The following is a 24203-nucleotide window of genomic DNA, read 5'->3' as shown; positions in this document are numbered from 1 at the left end:
AGATTAAATATATTTTTATATATATTTCGTAACGATATTTTGTGAAAATATATATGTTAAGATTTTTGTCGTTTAGCCCCACTGTCTGGTTGGCTACTTGTCATTCCCGTCAGAGCTTCCGATAATGAATCCGTCCCTGTCCTTTGCTAATTGTGCATATTTCATTAACCGCTCCCCGGTTGTTATCGTTTTTTCCCTATCTCGCCGGCAAATCTATGAGTTAGGGGTCTTCCACACCCCCAGTCTTATCTATGACAGCGTTTAATTATAATGGGAACAAGATAGCTGCCGTGCCATATACCCGTGAGGTTACCAAGCCATTATCCGACGCGTGTGCTACCCGAAAACCCTCCACCACCACCGACCACCGTTACCCCCCAACTTGACTCCTCAACCGGTGTACGCCGATAATTATTCCAGTTAATTCCATTACGCTACTTAATTAACATTTAATTTATGATCAAAGCCCAAATATATTCCATCTTGGCGGATCTGCTCCGCTCGCGTGTTCGTCGTCGCCGTTTTATATTCTGTGGCGATACGCGAATTTTCTCGCGCGCATGTAAGGAAATTTTAAACAATCCCTACCATGACTCCTGGATAACATATAACATTGTAAAGTTGGGCGAAAATAAATAGTCGTTCGAGTTTATATATATAATTTATCGCATAATAAGCATATATAGTTAATTTAAAAATTTAAAATAGCAGAAAAATGAAGATCTCGAACCATTGAAATGTGTAGCGGTTTTAAAACTAGGAGGTGCGAGCTACTTCAAAGGAAGGCGTGTAAAAGTTAACATTAACCCTTTAAATATCTCAAACTACAAATATAAAAAAAATTAAAAGCTTAGTTAAGCGCATTTGCCATACAAAAATTGTAATTAAAAATTACAATTCAAAAAATATTGACACGCAATTTTTGAGATGTCAACATTTTTGACACGCCGTGTTATTGCTTTTTTGATTTCCCTGCTATTGCAGCATTTACTCACGAATCAGTCAAATGATGCAAAAGCAGGGAAGCCCACATAGCAAAGTTTAGATTCTGTAAAGCTTAAATGAGCTACGTCAAAACCAATATTTTTGCCGGAAGGTGGACTAGTGTTCCGGAGACCGAATGTCTCGAAGCGGTAGCTATTTCGGTTATTATTATTAATAAAAAGCTAAATTATTCTTGGTATACTATCCAAAACAAGGCGGACCTTTTCATAGGGACACAAGTAAAATTATCGCCATCGGAGATTGTTTAATTGTTTCCGGGGATTTCAATGTAAGACACTTGTTGTGAAACTGCGTACGCTCAAATCAAAATGGCAATACCTTGATAGATGTATTAGAAAAACGAGAAGTATATTTATAATTTTCCGACACGCACATATACCATCGAAAAGGCAGGCCATCAACGCTCAATTTAGCTATTCTCCCGGCTTGGCGTTGTAGACCTTGCAGCAGTTATCATCGGATCATCTGCCGGTTACTTTTACGCTAGGCGGTACTGCTGAGAAAATTGAAAGATTTTTTTTGTATATTCTGAAGCCAACTGGCCCGGTTTTAAAGAGCAGCTGAATAATAGATTACATGTTAGTGTGTCTTTATTCTTTCGTAATAAGATTAAAATAGACGCTGGCTTTAAACTCATACTCCGTGTTAGGCTTAGATCTTTTCAGATTAGATACTTAATATCGACGAAAAACAGTTTTCGTTAGCACTGGCAGAAGAGTAGGGACAATGAGTTAAAATCTCAACGGCCGCGATCGCGCCTAAAATTAAAGAACTATTTCTGAGCTCGCAAATTTAAAACTGCAATTACAAAGGACAAAAATATTTGACGTAGACTCTTGTCACAAATAAAAATAAACGGCAAGGCGATTCCCTGGGTAAAATTTGGTAAATATCTGGTTGCACTTGGATTGCAGTCTAAATTTAAAAAAACAAGTTGAAGCAATTGGACAAAAAGGAATAACAGCCATTTCAGCTATTATTATATAAGAAAAAGCGGTATCAGTAGCAAAAATAAACTTTTGTTATATAAATTTATGATACGGCCGCTGATGACATATGGAGCTCATGTATGCGGCAGAATATCCCATAGCTCCTTCTGCAATATAGACATATTGAAAAACAAGTGCTTAAGAATCGCCTTAAATGCCCACCTTAGAACTAATGGTAAAGAACTTCACTAAAAAAGTTTAGATCTTGGTAATTTTAAACTTAATAACTTACCGCTTAGGTTTAAGCATAAGTTACTTAAGCATATATTAAGTAATGAAATATATTGAGTAATGAATTCGAGAAGTTTAATGATCTGCATTCACGTTTTTACTGCTGTGACACCTGCAAGTCCCCGGTTAGCATGAGAGCGCAATTTTCACCTTAAAATCCGCGCAAAACTTTAATTTGTTATAAGTTATTATCGCCGAAATTGGTGTGAAAATTGTTAACTATTTTTTAACTATTTTTTGCTTTTGCAAAATGCCATAAGGCATAAAAATGATACTTTAGAATACGAACACCACATCTGTGACTATCCTAGAATTTGTCGCCATCGATTCTAAATAAGAATTCGTTATAGTATGACATTTATATAAACCGATCTATGAAAATACATAAGGATATTCGAAACGATTTTTTTTAACAAAATCAAGTACCATTAATTACTTAATTTTATATGAAAAAAATATAATAACGATATCTGTTAGAAGAATATACTATCAAAAATATAATTAATTCCTTTTGGTGCCCTAAAATATTCAAAGATGTCAGTAAGAGTCTGTTGAAGTCCCCGATAAGCATGTGGTATGTGGTGTGGCTGGGAAAAATTTGTTAAATATCTGGTTGCACTTGAATTGCAGTCTAAATTAAAAAAACAAGTTATAGCAATTAGACAAAAAGGTATCTCAGCCATTTCAGCTATTATAAGAAAAAGCGGTATCAGTAGCAAAAATAAACTTTTGTTATATCAATTTATGATACGGCCGCTGATGACATACTCCTATATGAGGCAGAATATCCCATAGCTCCTTCCGCAATATAGATAGTTTGAAAAATAAGTGCTTAAGAATCGCCTTAAATTCCCACCTTAGAACTAACGGTAAAGAACTTCACTTAAGAAGTTTAGATCTTGGTAAATTCAATAACTTACCGCTTAGGTTTAAGCATAAGCTACTTAAGCATATATTAAGTAATGAAATATTCGAGAAGTTTAATGATCTGCATTCACGTTTTTACTGCTGTGACACCTGCAAATACACGGTTAACATGAGAGCGCAATTTTCACATTAAAATCCGCAGAAAACTTTAATTTGTTATAAGTTATTATCGCCGAAATTGGTGTGAAAATTGTTAACTATTTTTAAAAATCTTTAAATTAAAAATAGCAGATCCACAAAGAGATTTTGGCCAACTGTTCCTCTATAAATAATTAGCTTAATAATCTAGACTAAGATAATAATTTTAAGAAATTAAAAATGTTGTGAATACAGTTTTATATTAGGTTAGGTTCTTAATATTATAAAAATTTTACACCCAAAATTTTAAAGAACGTGCTAAATTTTTTTTTTTATAGATATTTACATTAAAAGGCAACCACATCTTTACTTGAAAAAATATTTCAAAATGCAATACATAAATGTTTAAAAAAACATTATATTATTGGAAAAAATATTTAGCAGAATCCTTGAAAATAATTCATTCTTAGGATTCGTACCAACTGAGTTTATTGCTAGATTAATTATTTTCTACGAAATGCTGGCTTCTGTTTTTTGAGGGTTGACATAAGAGCTGATCATTTTATGTCTACGTATTTGAATGTCATTTCATATAGCGATGTTCTCTACACATCTATTTTAACACTCCATTTATAATTCGAAATAGTGTGTATTCAAAACCGGAATAAATAAAAACACAGTTTGCTTAAAATCAAGGCTAAAAAAAATATTGTACCAAAAAGTATATCTCTCCTAGATGGGCGAAGATGTTTCATTTTAAAATTATCAAAATATTAAGAAAAATAATTGTCGTTTGATTATTTAAATTTTAAAATTACTCTTTTCACAAAACATAGTATGTCGTATATATTTATTAATCAATCAAAACCGGCTGATTAAAAGTCAAGTTTTTAAAATGGTAAACTTTGCATTTAGATAAGCCCACTAGTAATTGAATATTAAATAATCCTACGTTATGCGATTTTTTCTTTTGAGACTGGATTATTGACCTGGTTCAGGAAAGTGTGATGTTTGGTATTTAATCTTGACGTAGTCCTGTTAGATAAAGAAGGGAGCGTCTTGAGTAGAGTGATACTCGGTATTTTATCTTAAATCAAGTACGGGCACAGAAGGTTCCAGAGAGTGGGCGAAAGCGAACTAATGTTTTTAATTTACTTATCTTTAACTATCTAACAATTTTCGGCCAATTTTTTGTAGTGTTATAAATATTTTTTCTTTTTCCCTCAAATATTGTTTTTTTTTATTGTAAGTATCGTAACCTTGTAACGAAAACTAGTGCAGCATTATAAAACCAAATAGCTCTCTCGACAATGTCTTTTGATTATCTCGCTCGTAATTTCGACGGACAGTTTTAACCGTATGAGAGCACACTACCTTAACGACCTCTGGTTTGCGTTTAGAGGATGGATGCTAACACATCAACGGATACTCGGATACAACTAAGGAGGGAGATGAGACTTAATTGAAACATTTGAGCTGTGCACTTAAAATTATTACGAAAAGAGCTAGCCGAGGGAGTTGAAGGTCGGATATGAGACACGGGCCCATAGTTGTTGAGAAGTTGGGCCGTTTCGGCGTCCATAAATTCTAGTGGATAACATCTCAGTAGTGGAAACTCTCTGGAGTGGCGTTGCGACCGCCACCATCGTCGCACAGTGGAATAGAATCGAATGTTATAAATAGGAACAAGTGATTCAAATGTAAGTTATTTAAAGCTTTTGTACGATTTTACCTCTAAAGTAAATACTTGTTTGCGATGTGGCGATCATCTATCGGCTGAATCAAACAAATGTATTAATCTTCACAGCATCTTACAGAAACGAAACGTTTTCACTTTGCAAGTTACGACCATTTGGACATCCGACACTTTGATGTGAAAAATTCTTCGCATCCTGTCCCAATAAATAACTCTCTGTTTTATTGCCATGTAGATGCACTAACTATGAGTAGTAGAATATTATTTATTTATTATTTTAAAACACCTTTAAGACTTTTATTTTATTCACCCTACTACTAAATGACTATGTTAACAAAATAACTGCTAAAATTTATTTTAGCCAACTGTGCTTCTCCCTATTTTATCGGACAAAGGATTGTTGGGCAAAACTGCGTTAATGCATTCCGCAAGAAGTTTGAGCTTTGAGAAAGTTTGCAAGTACAGGATTTTCAGAAAAGGTTTAACTGGTTAATTAAATTAAGTGGCTTGGTCAGGTGGTTAAGGGATTTATTGCACTTTTTTTATAATATATTTTATAGCAAATATACCAAAATAACGAATCAATTATTTTATGTTAACTCTGAATGAAAACACTAGAAGCACAATCGAATTGCCTCTTCGAGTGTAAAGGGTTAACAAGCGGCCTTCGTTTGATCCGGGCGCATTCGCGACGCCCAGGGGTCGTCAATCAGCAACCCTTACTCCTGTGTCAGAATTAATCGTTCGCGCACACAATGCTCATACCCGAAAGCTTTAACATTTCCACACGTTGCCAAATCAATCCGTTTTATTTCGTTGCATGGTGAATTTAAACGGTGACCATATTACACTTTCACTTTGATAAACTATTTAAAGTAGATTTTTTTATTTTAAATTTATTTATTTATTACAAATGTAACCATCATGTTCTAATAGGTTTCGTCTAACAATAATAGTCTTTATAGATTAAAGTCATAGGCGGATTATCGAAACCACACTTGAATAGACTAATAAATTATTACCCGTTTCCACCCGCGTCTTACTGGCTGCGAAGTCACATCCCTTAGGGTTACAAAACTATAAGAATAAATAAAAACATTTTAAATCATCTGTATACAGTAGAAAACTTGTATTTGCAGCTGCCATAATAATGTCATTAATCGAGGTTGGATTTTTAAGGAACCCGACAGGGAGTGTTCACAAAATAAAAATCAATAACAAACTTTATGATTGACTTCCACTGATGTAGTATTACTCATATACTACATACAGTACCGTTAAAATCGAGACGGTCCCGAAAGCAGAATGGTAACCGAGTCTACCCCACTATAAGCCTAGGAGGGTAAGACAACTCCCCGCCCCTGCCTAAACTTAAGGGATGTGGGATTTGAGTTTTATATTCTGGTGAACGTGTGAAGCGTGTACGGGGAAACGAATGCGAGCATGAAACGAGACAAACTAACAAGATGTCTCATTCTTCACATTTGTCACATGGCGTTATGCTGCCGTAAATATGATACATACCACGCGGCACGTTCGGGCTATATTAACACAAATGGTTGCGTGAAAGAAGTGGAGGCAAAAAAATACATAACAGAGTTTTGCCGCATGACGCACGAGCGATGAGAAATTTAATTGTTTAATCAAGAGTAGCTACAATGTGACGCATGGCGAAGACAAGAGGCATGATAAATTAAGTAATTAAATGCGGGCTGGAGCGTGACCAAATCAAGGGAAGATGTGAAGAGTATATAACATTATATATAACATTATACAAATATAGTCACTAAAAATCAATAATATTTTTTTAATTTTAAATAAAAAAAATTGATCAAATTAAATGCAAAATATTATTCTATGACAAATAGTCTATTAAACTATATGGCAACTAGGGATTCTGTGTCGAGACAACCCGGGAATTTATTCCCGAGAATTCAAAGATTTTTTGCTGTCTCAAGTACCGGGAATTTAAAAATTAATAACCCGGGACTCGAGACTTTCCGAAATGCAATTTTACAAAAATATGTAAAGAGCGAATTTGATGTCGAGCTTAATTTATGTCTCGATATGAAGACAAGGTGGAATTCCTTATTACCCATGATCTCGAGATTTTGAAAGTTACGAAATTGCATTAGAAAATCATTAATTGATCTTGGCATCGGCCAAATTTGGAATAAATCGAACATTCACGTATTGGAAAATATTTGTGAAATACTCACTCCTATAAAATTGGCAGTTGAAGCTCTAAGTCGACGAGATGCCACTTTATTAACTTCCGAAATTATTGTTAATTTCCTTTTAAAAAAATATTTGAAATCAACACAACTCTGTCGCACGAACCACCAAGATATTTCAACGACTAGAAATAAAAAATTCAACTTTAAAAAGGAGTTTCAGATATTAGATTCAACTATCAAGCGAACTCCGAATCTAGAGCTTTTATTCCAATCATTGCTTACAATTAAGCCAACATCTACAGAAAGCGAGAGAGTTTTTTCTACATCTGGAATATTTGCCACAAAAACCAGGAACAGGCTATGTGATTCATTATTAAACGCCTTGGTGTTTTTAAAAATATATTTTTCCTTACAAAAGTAAAGGTTTTAACTTAATATTGATATAAATATTTCGATTAAAAAAATTGTAATAAATTAAATTTAAATAAATATCGAATAAAGTGTTTTTGAATTGTTTCAATAGATTTTCACCTATCGTACCTATAACACAAATAATATAAGTTAATAATAATAAATTAATTGAAGTTAATAATAATAAGTTAATTAAAGTTAATAATAATAAGTTAATTTTTTAACATAATTTTTTTTCATGATTATACGAAAAATAATCAAAGTCTCGAGTCCCGGGAATTCCCGGGACTTTAAAAATTTGGGTCTCGAGTCCCGGGAATCGAAAAAATCCGAGACAGTAGAATCCCTAATGGCAACGTCACAAATGAGTGCGGACAAATAAGCGTGCGTCAAAAGAGCGCTGCCTTATAAGCGCGGCGTCATAAGAGCGTTTACCAAAGTATCGCTGTAGCGTTTGACAAAAGAAATCACGTCATAAGAGTGCCAAAATACTTGGAGAAAATCAAGTAATGAATATTTTAAGAATTAGGTATACAAAATATATGTAAATTGTGAGAAATTTACAAAGAATAAAAATTCACGAGATATAGGCGGTAAAATTAGTATTTTATGTGCCAAAGCGTAATGACGATTAAAATAATTAACCAATGAAAACATTATTATTTATTAATTATTACGTACATATGAAAGTATGGCTCCCCATCCCCATACGTACGATATACATATATCGTACGTATGGGGATGGTATTAATATTATATAAGTATTTTAGCGCTTTTATGACGTGTGACTCATATCACGGCGCTCATTTGACGCATGCTCTTTTGACCGGCTGCCAATCTATAAACAGTAATATTAATTTTTTGTTAGGATTTTTGTCAGACGAAATGAGTGGTGCTGATTCATGCATACGTTTCACTTTTTCACTGTTTTATAATTTAGAAACACTGTTTTAAAATTATACATTTTTACAAATACTTTACAATTTTTTTAGCACTGCTAATAATAAATTTGACCACACTGGTTAAGAATAAACGGATGCAATTGTAATTCTCTGGATCAGGAGTAAGCATTTTTTTTTTGGTAAAGGGTTTTTTGTGTATATTTTAGGCTCGGTAGGCCAGGAATTAAAATTAAAATTAAAATTTACCATATGAGCACTGTATTCCTTTATAGTTTTAAGGTAACTTCTTAAACACATAACTTTTTTTGCATATATAATATATCTACAGCAAATGTTAAATTCCAAGCCGTATATCCGTATCATGTTCTTAAGGGCGTAAACCCAAACTTGGCATCTCTTTCTAAATTAGGAATAATGATGAAATGAATAGCTCTCGACCTGACTGTGTAAATGCAAATAGGGTATAGTAAAAATGCAATAGGATAAAGAAAATGTTTTGAATTATTTTCAAGAAGGAGTACATTGCTTCGCTGGTATTCAAATAATTGTTAAAGTGACATGCGCCCCGCATAACGAAACCGAGCATATTTGACGCTATATCGCAAACTTTAGCAAGATTCATAATAAAAATTTTCAAGTTCTTGACAGGAATAATTCTGATTAGAACAAAACTGTCAAAATTACAATGGATATTCTGTGAGCAAGGAGAAAATGTAAAACGTCAGTTTGTGATACAAGGTGACTTTATGTTATTTTGTAAAGACAGTGAATTTAAATTTGGACAAATACTTTCAGGTTACATTTCAAACTCAAGGTATTCTACATGCTGGAGTCATATTAAGCACCTTTATAAAATTCTGCCACTATACGATCATTGATGTACCTACGTATGTATGTTTTATACAGTATATGTATACATATGTACTGGAATTTTATATTTTTCGTTTATTGGGTCGATGCTTATGTATGAAATTGCTGTTTTGCGGCTGTTCCTCGGAAATCTATTTTTGTGACATATTTTGCATGGTATATTTTGTTATTACACATTGCAATTTTTCACAGGCACTATATTTATAATAACAATGGCTTTATCTGCGATTCGTAGAAAGTAAAATATCCATGATTGCCTTTATTCAATATTCGCATTATCAGCGGACTCACACTTATTTTCATTATATTTATTTATTACAATTTTATAAAAGTTTAATAAATAAACAATAGTTTAATTAATAAATATTAGCAAAATAAATATTTAATCTAGTTTTTATTTATTTATATGTAACAGACGTTGATGTATAAATGATGCTACATAAACAAATGTATATCTACATCTCCCTTATTTTATATTATATGAGATACGTGCACTTAATAAAACTTCTCGCTTTTTGTGTCATATTGTATACTACATACAAACAAAACATACATGCAGGTATTATCCGAAGGGGAACGGAAGGATTTCGAATGAGTCAAGTAAATGGCCGCGAATGTTTGCTGGAAGTGGGGCTCCATTGTAGGTGGAAGAGGGTAATTTAAAAGATCCACTGGAGAGACATTGTGTGTTTATATAAATTGCATACATAAAACAAGCGGAAGTGCAGATCAAGTTGTTTTCGCCGTATATAATGGGATAACCATGGGGTAAACCAGAAAAACGTGAAAAACACCCCGACATTAATTAAACGAACCGGCTTCGCGTGGCGTTGCGTGTTGATTTGAAAAAAGTCCCTTCATTCTTATTCCTCCGTTGAAACAGCACTCATTATCCGAGAGAAAGAGAGTGGTGTACGAAAGCGGTTTCATAAAGGATTATCGAAATAAGTTGAAAACATTAATATTTTTTATTTATATTATTATTAGAGCCGCTATACATATTTTAAACAGTATAATTTATTTTTTAAATTTTAGATTATATTTACAAATGTTGCGACAAACAATTTTGGCCGAGTTCGTTATTCTCCGAGCGGTTGTAGAGAAGCTGGCGTATTGATAGTGTAAGTGGACGATCCTCAAAGTTCTGCTTGTTGTGGCAGTGACAGTATATTCTCAAAGTTGCTGGCGGCGGAATGTGTGCGTCCATGATCGTATGTAGCGGTGTTGTGTTAATAAACAATTTTATATTTAAAATGTTAATGGTTTAACCACTCGCTAATACAAATTATATTTTTCTACATTTTTTCAAGAATAAAATTTTAGAAAATAATGGCTGATTGTATTGCAATCATATTTTGCAGAATCGCCTTGCTGCCAACGGGATCTAACGAGTTTTATTTATCATATTTTAGCAAATCGGCTTTGGGTTTTGTCGTACCCAGCCTCTGATAACCGGGGTTTGTTCGGTCGTTGTAGTAACTCTCGCTTGGTTTCCTGAACCATCATGAATATTTATAAGTACAAATACAGAGCGGCCCGGTCCGACCTGGTTAATACCGTATCAGCGAGTTCGTTGTCGAGAATTGACCCACGAGTTTTTTTACTCACACTCACACATACACGGCTGCTAAAAGTCAACGTAAATAATTCGCTGCGTCGACTCGTTTCGAGTGGGGCCGCTGTGAATTTAGGAGATTTTTTGAATAAAAAGCTCCATTACTCCATACTTTGCAGTGTGGGTTATTAGCGTGTCTGGTGAGAATTATGATTTTTTCTTTTAAAAAAATTGAGTTCAAAGAGTAAACGCCACATTTTTTAGAATTAAGAATTGTTGATTCTATATTATATAAAATGTAAAGGTATTTATGAATATTTATTATTATTAATATTATTGTCTTGTCCACTTATTTTTAATTTTTAAGGGCCTACATGTGACATCGGGTCTCGCATTTCTTCTTAAAAGCCGAGGCTACAAGTAAGTATTACAACTACCAGACATTTTAGTCTTTTAGTATTTATCGCTAAATTTCCATTCAACGTTACTGCAGAGGCAGTAGAAACGATGTCTATGTTTTGTAATTAAAATTGACTCTTTTATTCAGGTTATATGATACAAATAGCTATTATTGGACAAAATTCTATGTCAATTTACAAAATCAGTCTTGAATTGTCAATCGAGAGATTTTTTTACAAAATCAAGCGATATGCGGAATAATGCATTAAAATACTACTTTGGAGGGTTTTATTCAAACACGATGCTTAATTCCATAATGGTAATCGATCGTTTGGGGCGTAATTTCATTTTTTTGTGGATTTTGTATGGTGTTTTTTCAAGGAACTGATTTAAATTTATTTATTTTAAAAACATTTTCGACTAAATCTATTACGATAAAAAATATAGAAAAGCTTTTTAGCGTTTATGTAGTGTTCAGCAGTGCAGATTTGCTGCTCTCTCACAACATGGCCGTCGTCCTGGTGGCTGCATAATGAAACCAAGCTTATCTGTGTTTTACCAAGCCTAATGGATGCACGAGACGATTTTACATAAACCAGGTTTTTGTTTGAACTCTTTGAAACACCCTTGGCGAAACTGTATCTCGCGAGACGCAACATCACATAACGTGGGTATGGCTGTGACCATGACGGTATGGTATTGTTCCCAGCTGGCTGCATTTACAATTATACTGGTCGAGTTATGTAATGACCTGTCAATGTCGGTTATAATTACACAAGGAGCCAAAGCACACGGCCTAAGCCAATTATACGCTTATGTTGTTAATAATTAATAAAATATAATTAGTAGAAATGCTTAGATAATCTATCAACATATTTTAATAATATTTTATTTAACAGTTTTAACACATATGACAATTAACATTTTTTTTGACAGAGAATTAATTAACAACATAATTAATAGTTTTAATAAATTAATTAAGAAGTACATGTGCATCTTAACTAAATATGAATATATTTTATAACAAGCTCTCTTGCCTTTGATCAAAATATTATTTTTATTGCATTTTTGACTTCAAACAATTTTTGTTCCAACAAACAGGTGGTACTGTGACATGATTTCAAAGAGATATGATGGATGGCACATTATTTTTCAATCAAACGCTATTTATCTATATTTAAAACACATTTAAAACACAAATTTTCTAGAAAGAGATTCATCTTTACAACACTTTTGTATCACAAAGTTTTGTATCAAAAGACAGTTAATATGTTTCTCGTCAGTCAATATAGTATAAAAGTCTTAACATTGAGTCAAATCTTCAATTCATGGTTATAGTTAATTTAATTCAAACATTAAGTCCACCACTTATAAGGCTCACCAAATAAAATTATATTTTAAAGGCATGTTTTCTTGAGTTTTAATCTCATTGAAAAAACATATTAGTGCACATTATTATAAATACGGTTAATAACTTCTTTCAAACTTAAGATATAAAAATATCCGTTCAACCAGCTCGTTCTTAAGGAACATTTAGCGAGACTCACATGAATTTATACAGTAGTTAAGATAGCATTTTCAATTGAACCGGTGGCGTTGAGCCGTAAATTCTTAAAATATTACTTTTGCCTGCCGTAATCGACACCCCCGGGGCGTTTGCGCCTGACTTTGCATAATATTCCAGAGGTTACCCATACAGCCCCACTACACACATATCTTGGTTAATTACATTTTTTGTTGTTGTTATATATTCATATTTTTTTATTTCATTTATTTTCTAATAAAGATTGTACTATAAATTGTATTTTTTTAAGAAAGAACATGTATATTTATTATTTATTTTGAAGGCTGGAATATGGTAATTAGCATTATTCTTTAAAATAATTGTAATATATGTGTGTTTAAGAAGCGATGCAATTGACCCTCAAACATTCTCATCTCCTATTCGCCAGAGCAGTTTCGAACTAGTAGTATAAAATATGTGACACTTGAACGTAAAAGAGCGACCAATATGTATCAGATTCATAACAGTAGAGACGATCCAGAACACTGCATGGACATGAGGTACATAAGCTGATACAAAGACTGACTTTCAAGACATGCCATTTAAACTCTACGTAATTTATATATGTATATTAAATAAACTGTTATTAGCTTTTTCAGTGTCTATTGGGCTGCAAAATCACACCTATTGGGCAAAACAAAACCCGAAAAACTATTGTATGATATTTAATTACTACAACCCTGACACCCCAAGAAAAAAATAGCATCTGGCACAGAAGTAGTGCTAATCAAGACTCCACATTCCGATATTTAAAAAAAATAGGTTTTAAAATTCTTGATGGCAGACTTTAAACCCAGCCAAACAATAATAGCAAACTTCTACTAAAATCAGTTTACACATTTAATAAATAAAGCACTCTCCTTAGGAGAAATGCCTGAAAATTTAAAGATTGCTACTATTGTACCTATACCTAAAATAAAAAATAGTAAAAAAGTTGAAGAAATGAGACCAATCAACATGCTACCGTGTATAGAAAAAATAATAGAAGAAGTAGTAATCAAACAATTAAAGGAATTTATTAATTCTCAAAACATAATATGTGAACAACAATCGGGATTCAGAGAAAAGCATTCCACTGAAACTGCATTACAAGTAGTGATAAATGATTGGCTGTTGGCTAAGGATACAAACAAAATCATTGGAGCAGTTTTCTTGGATTTCAAGAGAGCCTTCGAAACAATAGACAGAAAAATAATGTTAAAGAAATTGGAGAGTATAGGTATAAGTGATATAGTTTTAAGATGGTTTAATAATTACTTATATAAAATAAAACAAAAAGTTAAAATAAATAATGTATATTCTGAAGAGAAATTAGTGTCTTATGGAGTACCACAAGGATCTAAATTGGGACCATTGTTATTTGTTTTGTATATTAATGATATAGTTAATAACGTGAAAAAATGTAAAATTCATCTATTTGCGGATGACACATTAATGTATTGCATAGGTGATAACATTAAAGAAATTGTAAATAATTTAAATAATGAATTAAGTATATTAAAAATATGGCTAAAGAATAATGTACTTAAATTAAATGAGAATAAAACTAAATGTATGTTTATTAATTATAAAAATGTGTTAGATAATAGTACCAAAATAGTAATAAATAACTCTAGTATAGAAATAGTGGATAATATAAAATATTTAGGAGTAATTGTTGATACAAAATTAAATTTTAAAGAACATTGTAATTACATATTAAAAAAAATTAGTAGAAAAATAGGTTTATTATCTAGATTAAGAAATATATTAAGTATAAATACAAAAAAAAAAAATTTATAATAATATAATATTGCCCCATTTTAATTATTGTGCAACACTATTAAATATGTTAAATAAATTAGATAAACAAATGTTGCAAAAATTACAAAATAGGGCAATGAGAGTAATTTTAAATAAAAATAGATTAACTAATTGTAAAAGTATGATTGATAGATTAGAATGGTTGAATGTTCAAGAAATATTGAGTATGAATGTTTTAGTATTTATATATAAGTTAGAAAATAATATATTACCAAAATATTTTAATAAGTATTTAATAAGAAATAAAGATGTACATAAATATAATACTAGAAATAGAGAAAATTTAAAGAAAATTAAGTATAAGAAAACGAGTACGGCTAGGGGAATTATGTACAGAGGTTTTGATTTATATAATAGTCTTCCAAGAGAAATCCGAAACAGCAAAAATATAACGGGTTTCATAAATGGAATAAAAAAACACCTTCGTACATATAGAAATAAATTATAATATTAAGACTTTATTATTGTTATATTCATTTTTTCTTTCTGTTATGTATTTTTTATATATTTTTATATATGTTTACTAAATTTGTTAGATGTAAAGATTAGCTATTAAGCTAAATAACTTAATAAAATAAATAAATAATAAAGGAGTAAAAAAAGGCCTCCACTTGTCAACAGAAGTCAAATAGTTTTACAACACGATAATGCGCGTTCACGTGTAGTGAAATTGAATATCAAAACAATTAGGGAAATTAGCTGCAAAATTTTTATCTCATCAACCTTATTTTTCAAACCTTGCTTCTTCAAATTAGCACTTATTTTGATCAATGCAATATTTCTTAGATAAAAAAAAATAAAATGCGGACGATGTAAAAATATTTTGAATCAAAACCTCTTAAATTTTATGCTAATGGAATTAAAAAAATTATTAAGAAGTAGAAATAAGCTAAAGAGAATAATAAATTCTGAATCAATAATCTAAAATTAAACGTTTAAAAGTTATTTTTTTATTCTATTAAAAAAACGACCTTTATTTTCGGATTACCTTTTATATTATATTTGTAAATATTTTTACCTTTAATTTTGCCTGTTTTGCTTATAAAATAAAAACAAATTTATTATTTCAATTACTATAAGTTGTATGTTTTTCTATTTACAATTCTTTGTATCACTGATTGAAGTTTTATATATACATAAGCCTAAGCCAAACTATATTCTAGATGCTAATTTAAAACATAAAAATACTTTTCGTTTATTTTCCAGCAAAAACTAAGCTACTTATTTGTATTTGCCATATCGTAGTCGTTCGATGTACGGCTTGTAATGTGTAAACACGATTCGAGCGTAATTCGGGTTCAGTCAAGTGATCAACAATGTCCCAGGGCCAGAATTACCATATAAAACAGAGCCGGAAACAAAATTGAGTTGTGGTTTTGAATTCGCCGGGACGGCCTAATGGCAAGGTCAACGACGAAACGGTTCGCTGGCCGTCCCTAAGTGCCAGCTCCCAGTGAGGGAACGAGGTCAAGATATACCACAATAGGGTAAAGCTTTTACCATTGTAACAGAATCTATGACGTTTCGCAACGTACGACCGCATTCTTACTGCCACTGGCGGTACTACCGCTACGTATAACAACGTTAACGCTAACGCTAACAAAGAAACAAAGGACCCTTTTGCATAGAAAAATTGACGCGGTAAAAGGTCCCGCCTTAATCTCGAAGAGTAATCGCTTTGCTTAAGCTCAGATTCACTTTTAATTTATTTCGCTCTCTTTCTCAATGCTTGTGTATTACAGAGAAACAAAGAGTTTTTTTACTTCAGACAAGGGTTTAAAAACAGTGTGCCATTGTGATAAATGTATTATTTATTTATTTTACAACTGTAGCTTTAATTAAACTATTATTTAAAATTTACATAACATTATAAAGCTAAAATTAAATATTAATAACATTTTTTGCCTAAAGAGTTGTTGTAGCATGCAGGAAAAAAATATTGTAATTTTGATTCCGCAGTTATAGACAAAAGTAACACTCAAACTAATCATAAATCGAGAAAATATTTCAAGTGCTTTAGTGCTTATTCAAAGCCAATCAATATCTCTACAAAATTATTTTTAATATTTTCCTATTTAGTTCATATCTGAAAACTATAACATATGCGTATGCTCTAAAACAGCGTTTCCCAACCTTTTTCGGCTCTCGTACCACTTGGTAGTACATCACGCTTAATTGTACCACTTCGTAAAAATGATTGTATTTCGAGAAATTTGTTATTTTATTTGCATTATAAATTTTAAAGGGTGACTTTATTTCCCAGAACTCAATTTATTTAAGTTTAAAAAAAATAACATAAGTTTTATTTTTTCCGATAAACTTTATATATCAGAATATTTTTTTTTTAATTAAAAGGTTCCGAAGCTTATTTATTGTCAAAATTTAAAACCATGACATTGAAAGAAGTAATTTTTACAACTAATTTTTATTAAAAAGAAATTACATAAAATTAAATTACTTGTATTAAAAAATTGAAATGTGCCGCAGGCAATTTTTTTCCCAAAATTACCGATATTAATAGAAAATATGTGTATTATATATAAAATTAATTAAACACGGTAATTGTAAAAATTCTTCTAATGAAAACGAGACATTTTACACTTTAATTTTTACAAATTTACAGCAGCGCCGCAATCAAAATTTTTGTTTTAAATATAATAATAATAATTAAATTGTATTTAAAAATATTTTTATTACTGAAATTTTCTATTTATTATCGAAAATAATAGTTATAAAAGTGTTGCTTAAGATTATATTACATTGTTATCAAGTTATAAGTTTAATTTTTAAACAAATTTTACGAAAATTTAAACACAATATTATAAGCAAAATAAATTTAATAAGATCCTTGTGCTTGTTTCGAAGAACATAATTTTTTGAAATTTGGTTCAAAAGATTTGAGATGTACCCTTAAATCTTTACCTGTGTCTAATTTGTTTTGATACTTATTTTTTTAAAAAAACTATCTACTAATTCCGTACTAGTGAATGGTAATATTAATTTGAGAGCTTTTTCAGAAAGTTCCTCATATTCTTTATCGATGTTTAACCAAAAATTAATTAGATTGTTTCGTTAGAATTTTACTTGTATAATTTTGTCACTTGATAAGTCTATTCAGTTTTCTTTATCTTGTATTGATAACGATGAAGCTTTTTCTAAATTTTCTGCATACAGGGGGTTTGAAATCCAATTATTATCTTTTTCGGGTTTTGGAAAATACTCCATAAAAGACGATTTTAATCCTGTTAAATGAACTATTATATGTTCTTGTAAATCTTGAGACAAGCTAACCTTATTTTTAACCAAAAAAGTATGTACATTTTCTAACACTACCGGTTGATTGTTTTCGATACACTGTTTCCAAAAATCTAATATCTTAATCATACTTTCAATTTTATCATTAACATTAAAGATCGTCATTGAGCTTTTCTGAATAATTACATTTAGGAAAAATACAATAGTTTAAATGATATTTTTATGACTGATTTTTTTTTACTTTTTATGTCCGCCAACTATCCACTCGCGTACCACGGGTGGTACGGGTACCACAGGTTGGAAACCGCTGCTCTAAAACATATCAGCTATTAATGCTACATATGAAGTCTTATTATGACTAGTTCCATAATATAATTTTACGCTATTATAATAGGACAATCTTTTTGTTTGATTGTTACTTTTAATTCGAATAATAACATTAAAAAAATTATGGTAAGTTATAAATCTGGCACAATTAAAAAATTGCATATTAAACTTCAAATACCAGCAATTAAAGAATACTGTCATTTTCATATTAGAAATTTAATAATTTTTTTATTTAATTAAGCTAATGACTAGTTTTAAAATAAATAATTAATATGTCTGTGAAATTATTTACATATTGAAATAAACGTATTTACCAAAAAAAGTATTCTTCTGTATGCAGATAATTTTAAATTGTTTTAATGCATTCGATCTGCTGTGTACTCTTTAATTGCTTTCGTCAACCATCTGCTCTTTAGTGTCGGAAAGTACTATATTGTGTAATTTTGTCGATTATGTCTTTTGAGAGCAAGTAGAAGTAAACGACGACTGCGAAAAATATCCCAAGATGCTAAGCTTTGTTTTCGGCTTTCTAGTTTGAGATTCTGGCAATAAAAGCTTAATTCATGTATTATTCGCTAGTCGTGAGATTGCAACTGGTTGGCATTAAAAATAAGACTGCATACTTTTTGATCAGATAACGTTTATATGTATACATAGATACATATATATTTTATCTTTTTTTCTCTCTTCCGCAACGATAAATAAAAGAAGGCCTTTGCGAAATCTCCCACCGCACGGGTCTAAATTCAATCTTGTCTAGTCAAACATTTCAATATGCCGTAAAAGTTATAACGCCGACGGAATAAATTCTGGACTACTGTATCCGATTCATAAAGATCACGTCCAGGCCCGTTTAAATATTCATCGGACGGGTGGAGAATCAAAAGCGGACAACCCCGAAACGAATTTTGCCGAATTAAAGTAAAAATGTTGAATTATTAAAATACGGTATTCTGCTCGTTTAATTAAAGCGTAAATATTATGAGAAAAAAATTAGGATGCGAGTGCGACGCTGAGTTAAAAAATTAAAATTTTATAACATATTCCAAATTTGGACAAAGAACCTTTGCGGAAATATACAATGATTTGTCATTTTTTGCCATCTTTTTATAAAGGTATTATACTAGTTAATAAATTAATCATATTCATATTAAATTTTCATTGTTTTTTTTCATTAATAAAATTTGCCAGTGAGTTACCAAAATATAATAAAAAGTTTGTATGAAATTGCTGACTTTTTTAACTCAAGATAATAAGTTAAAACGAACATGGCAACAAATAGTTTTTTTATGTGAAATATATGAAGTTTTGACTGACGTGAAATCTAAATATTTATATGTATATTTAGTCTAAATAATATATATTTAATATTGTAGTTTAAAAGTGCTGTTGAAACGACTAAAAATATATGAAATACCACATGAAAATCTAAAAAAAATTTTTTTTAAACATATTGCAAGTGAAAAGTTTTAGTTTCGCACAAAATTGACACAAAAGTAAGACCTTAAATAGTAGATATTTTTTGCTTGTAAATGTTGTTAAAACGAACGTAAAAACAATACTAAAAATTTTCTAAAGCAATTTTGAATTCTTTTTACAAATAAAGATGATTAAAACATACATATGTATTTTATTTATTACAAGCTCTTTTTTAACTTAAAATAAATTTAAGAGATACCACATAAAGATCTTAAGACCTACTTAACAAATTGGCGATGGATAGTTTTACACAATGCTAGGACTTGAAAGCCTGGTACTCTTTTGCTTAAAAAAATTGCTAAACAAAGGTCGAGAAATTAAAAAAAAATAAGAAGCTCTGGAAATATTTAATATATTGGAAGGAAATAATTTAATTTTGCACATTTCTTGCACAAAGACACGACTTTAAAAATCTAATATTTAATGTCATTTAAAATTTAATGTAACGACTAAAAGAAAATTATAAAAATATAAATATAATTTTTGGTAAACCTTAAAATCATCACAATTGCTCGTCTTTAAGACTTTGAAAAAATATAGAATATCAGATATTTTGCTGCTGTAAAATTTTAATTGTCACTTTGTTTTGACAGCACCAACAATTATTGTGTGTTTTTTTTTATTGTGTCTAAATGTTTAAAAGGCTTGCGTTGAACAATAAGTGATGCTTTTATACATAACTATCGAAGAATGGTTAAGTTCTATTTAAGTAATTTTATTCGTTTAATGATTTTCCATCGTATTTGTGTTCTTAATGAAAATATTTCAAAATAGCATTATAGAAATTCCAAGAATTATACATTATATAATATGAATTTATTATATAAAATTATGTGTACACTTTTCACTCACCACTTGAAACTTATGCGCTTCATGTTTCCCCACTTCACGCTTTGCACTTTCGTCCCTCAGTTTCACGACTGGGCTTTGAGATTTTTCACACTTGAGGCAATCTCATATACGTCAGCTTGTTCAGGGTGAGTCGGCGAATTCAATACGCGGTTTGTGTAAACACCGAATCCTTGTTGACACATTTTGTCGTTCTCGTGAAAGTATGTACTATACATACTCATTGTATATCTATGCAATATAAAAATGTTATATTCTAAAATAAATACAATCATATCATTGCGATAGGTTCACTTATTCTAACTACAGAGATACAGTAATACTGTGACCTTAAGTGAACTATGTTGTATAATCTTAAAAAAAAATATTCGTACCACAAAATTCTGCCAACAGTGTTTTATGCGCCACCTAAAGAGAATGTTTGCGTATCAAAGAATTAATTGCACATCTAGTGTTGATCTTCGCATAAATGGACCATTAAGCAGACAGTTTCGAGTACGTGAATCGTAAAAAATAATGCTTTTATTGCTATCTAATTTTAACTTTAGTAGAGATTGTTTTGTGGTGGCTATGTAATCTAAGTTGCTTCAAAGCGGATAAGGTTGACTAAATCGCATTTCGACTACAACAACGCCACAGCTAAAAAACATAATTGTTTTCTCTTTCTTCGTCGTCCGCCGCACGAGGATCGCCGATGAGATTGAAATGACTCTATTTTCAGCAAAGCCTTCGATATACTTTCACCGATTGCCATCTATTACTTTCTATATATTATAAAATCGTCACTTGCTTATCCATATAAAAGCAATCTCAGTAATAGTTATTTGAAAACTGGGTACAGACTTTAAACTTCCTTCGAGCCATTGCCCTATTAATTTACTGTCCGTCGCGAGTAAAATCTAAAAAAATATAATTTAAAATATGTTAATAATGATAATATCCTATCTGATGGGCAATAGCGAGTTGTGTAATATATCCAAAATGGCTTTGACAGAAAATTTAAATCAAGTGCAGTGTAAATGGAGATTGCTAGAGCTTTTAATCGCGTTTGGCGTATATAAATTCCACAATTTAATTTTCCAGTATTATTTGTTAGATCAATGAACTCGTTCTTGAACATTTGAAATTAAAAAAATATTTGTCAACTTCCCGATCCTTATCTGCTGGAGTCACATAAGGTTTAATTTTAGGTCCTTTGGCACTTACAGTATTTATGAGAAATTTTTTTACTAAAAATCACAGAAATTGTTTTAATGTTTTATTTGCTGATGGCACAGGCATTTCATGTTTATATAAAAATTCACATCGACTAGTAGATAGACTAAAACAGAATATAAATTATTGAAAAATTATTCAAAAATAAGCTAATCACTGAAGCGTTGCAGTAATGTTTTTTCGTAGAAGGAAAAAATCTTTCTCTGTCAGTTTTACACGCTACTGTATATTAATTTTCTTGAAGTAGTTTTTCTTTAAGAGTATATATGGCTAGTACTAATTCATTTAAAGTAAATATTTTTGTTAAATGTGAACCAAATGTGATATCATTGACCTATTTATTTATTTATTATTTATTTTATTAATTTATTTAGCTTAATAGCTAATCTTTACATCTAACAAATTTAGTTTACATATATAAAAATATATAAAAAATACATAACAGAAAGAAAAAATAAAAATATACAATAATAAAGTCTTAATATTATAATTTATTTCTATATGTACGAAGGTGTTTTTTTATTCCATTTATGAAACCCGTTATATTTTTGCTGTTTCGGATTTCTCTTGGAAGACTATTATCTAAATCAAAACCTCCGTACATAACTCCCCTAGCCGTACTCGTTTTCTTATACTTAATTATCTTTAAATTTTCTCTATTTCTAGTATTATATTTATGTACATCTTTATTTCTTATTAAATACTTATTAAAATATTCTGGTAACATATTATTTTCTAACTTATATATAAATACTAAAACATTCATACTCAATATTTCTTGAACATTCAACCATTCTAATCTATCAATCATACTTTTACAATTAGTTAATCTATTTTTATTTAAGATTACTCTCATTGCCCTATTTTGTAATTTTTGCAACATTTGTTTATCTAATTTATTTAACATATTTAATAGTGTTGCACAATAATTAAAATAGGGCAATATTATACTATTGTAAATTTTTTTTTTGTATTTATACTTAATATATTTCTTAATCTAGATAATAAACCTATTTTTCTACTAATTTTTTTTAATATGTAATTACAATGTTCTTTAAAATTTAATTTTGTATCAACTATTACTCCTAAATATTTTATATTATCCACTATTTCTATACTAGAGTTATTTATTACTATTTTGGTACTATTATCTAACACATTTTTATAATTAATAAACATACATTTAGTTTTTTCTCATTTAATTTAAGTACATTATTCTTTAACCATATTTCTAATATACTTAATTCATTATTTAAATTATTTACAATTTCTTTAATGTTATCACCTATGCAATACATTAATGTGTCATCCGCAAATAGATGAATTTTACATTTTTTCACGTTATTAACTATATCATTAATATACAAAACAAATAACAATGGTCCCAATTTAGACCCTTGTGGTACTCCATAAGACACTAATTTCTCTTCAGAATATACATTATTTATTTTAACTATCTGTTTTCTTTTATATAAGTAATTATTAAACCATCTTAAAACTATATCACTTATACCTATCACTACTTTTAATGCAGTTTCAGTCGAATGCTTTTCTCTGAATCCCGATTGTTGTTCACATATTATGTTTTGAGAAGTAATAAATTCCTTTAATTGTTTGATTACTACTTCTTCTATTATTTTTTCTATACACGGTAGCATGTTGATTGGTCTCATTTCTTCAACTTTTTTACTATTTTTTATTTTAGGTATAGGTACAATAGTAGCAATCTTTAAATTTTCAGGCATTTTTCCTAAGGAGAGTGCTTTATTTATTAAATAATTTAATTTAGTTCCTATTATTTCCCATGTTACTTTAATTATATATTTATATCTATAGTCTATTTATTTTCAAGAGTCAGTGCGCAAGAACTTTGTTTAACGCGTAATCATAACATGCTTTTAAATTTCTGCCCTGTGATTGGTCGTTCGCCGTAAGATCAATCGTTTCATTGAGAACGACCAAGCACAAGGCAGAAATTTAAGAGCACATTTTGATTACGCGTTAAACAATGTTCTTGCGCACTGACTCTTGAAAATAAATCGACTATAGTTCATCAGTACTAGTTCCTGTTTTAAATTTACATATTATGTTATGAATTTCATCTAATGATACTGATTTAAATTTACTAAATTTTACAATTATTGCTTTATTATTATATTGTACTAAATTACTAATCCTTGGTATTGAATTCACAATTTCTTCTATGCTCTCAATGTAATATGTATTCATTTTTTCTGCTATTATATAAGGATCTTGATATATATTTTCATTAATTTCCATTTTTATTATGTCGTTTTTCTGAGTTGGATTAATTAATAGTTTTATTGATTTCCACATCTTATTTGGATCATTTTGTATTTCATCTATCAATTTTTCATACCATTTCTTTTTAGCCATTCTTAATACTTTGACTGCCATATTTCTACATTGTGTGTATGTTTTCCATTTTTCATTAAAGACTTTATATTCTA

The sequence above is a fragment of the Plectrocnemia conspersa genome, unplaced genomic scaffold, assembly GCF_051122295.1.
Source record: "Plectrocnemia conspersa isolate PC_06_02 unplaced genomic scaffold, ASM5112229v1 ptg000006l, whole genome shotgun sequence".
In the NCBI taxonomy this organism is placed as follows: Eukaryota; Metazoa; Arthropoda; class Insecta; order Trichoptera; family Polycentropodidae; genus Plectrocnemia; species Plectrocnemia conspersa.
The sequence above is the reverse complement of the archived record's forward strand: the minus strand, read 5'-3'. Positions refer to the sequence as shown.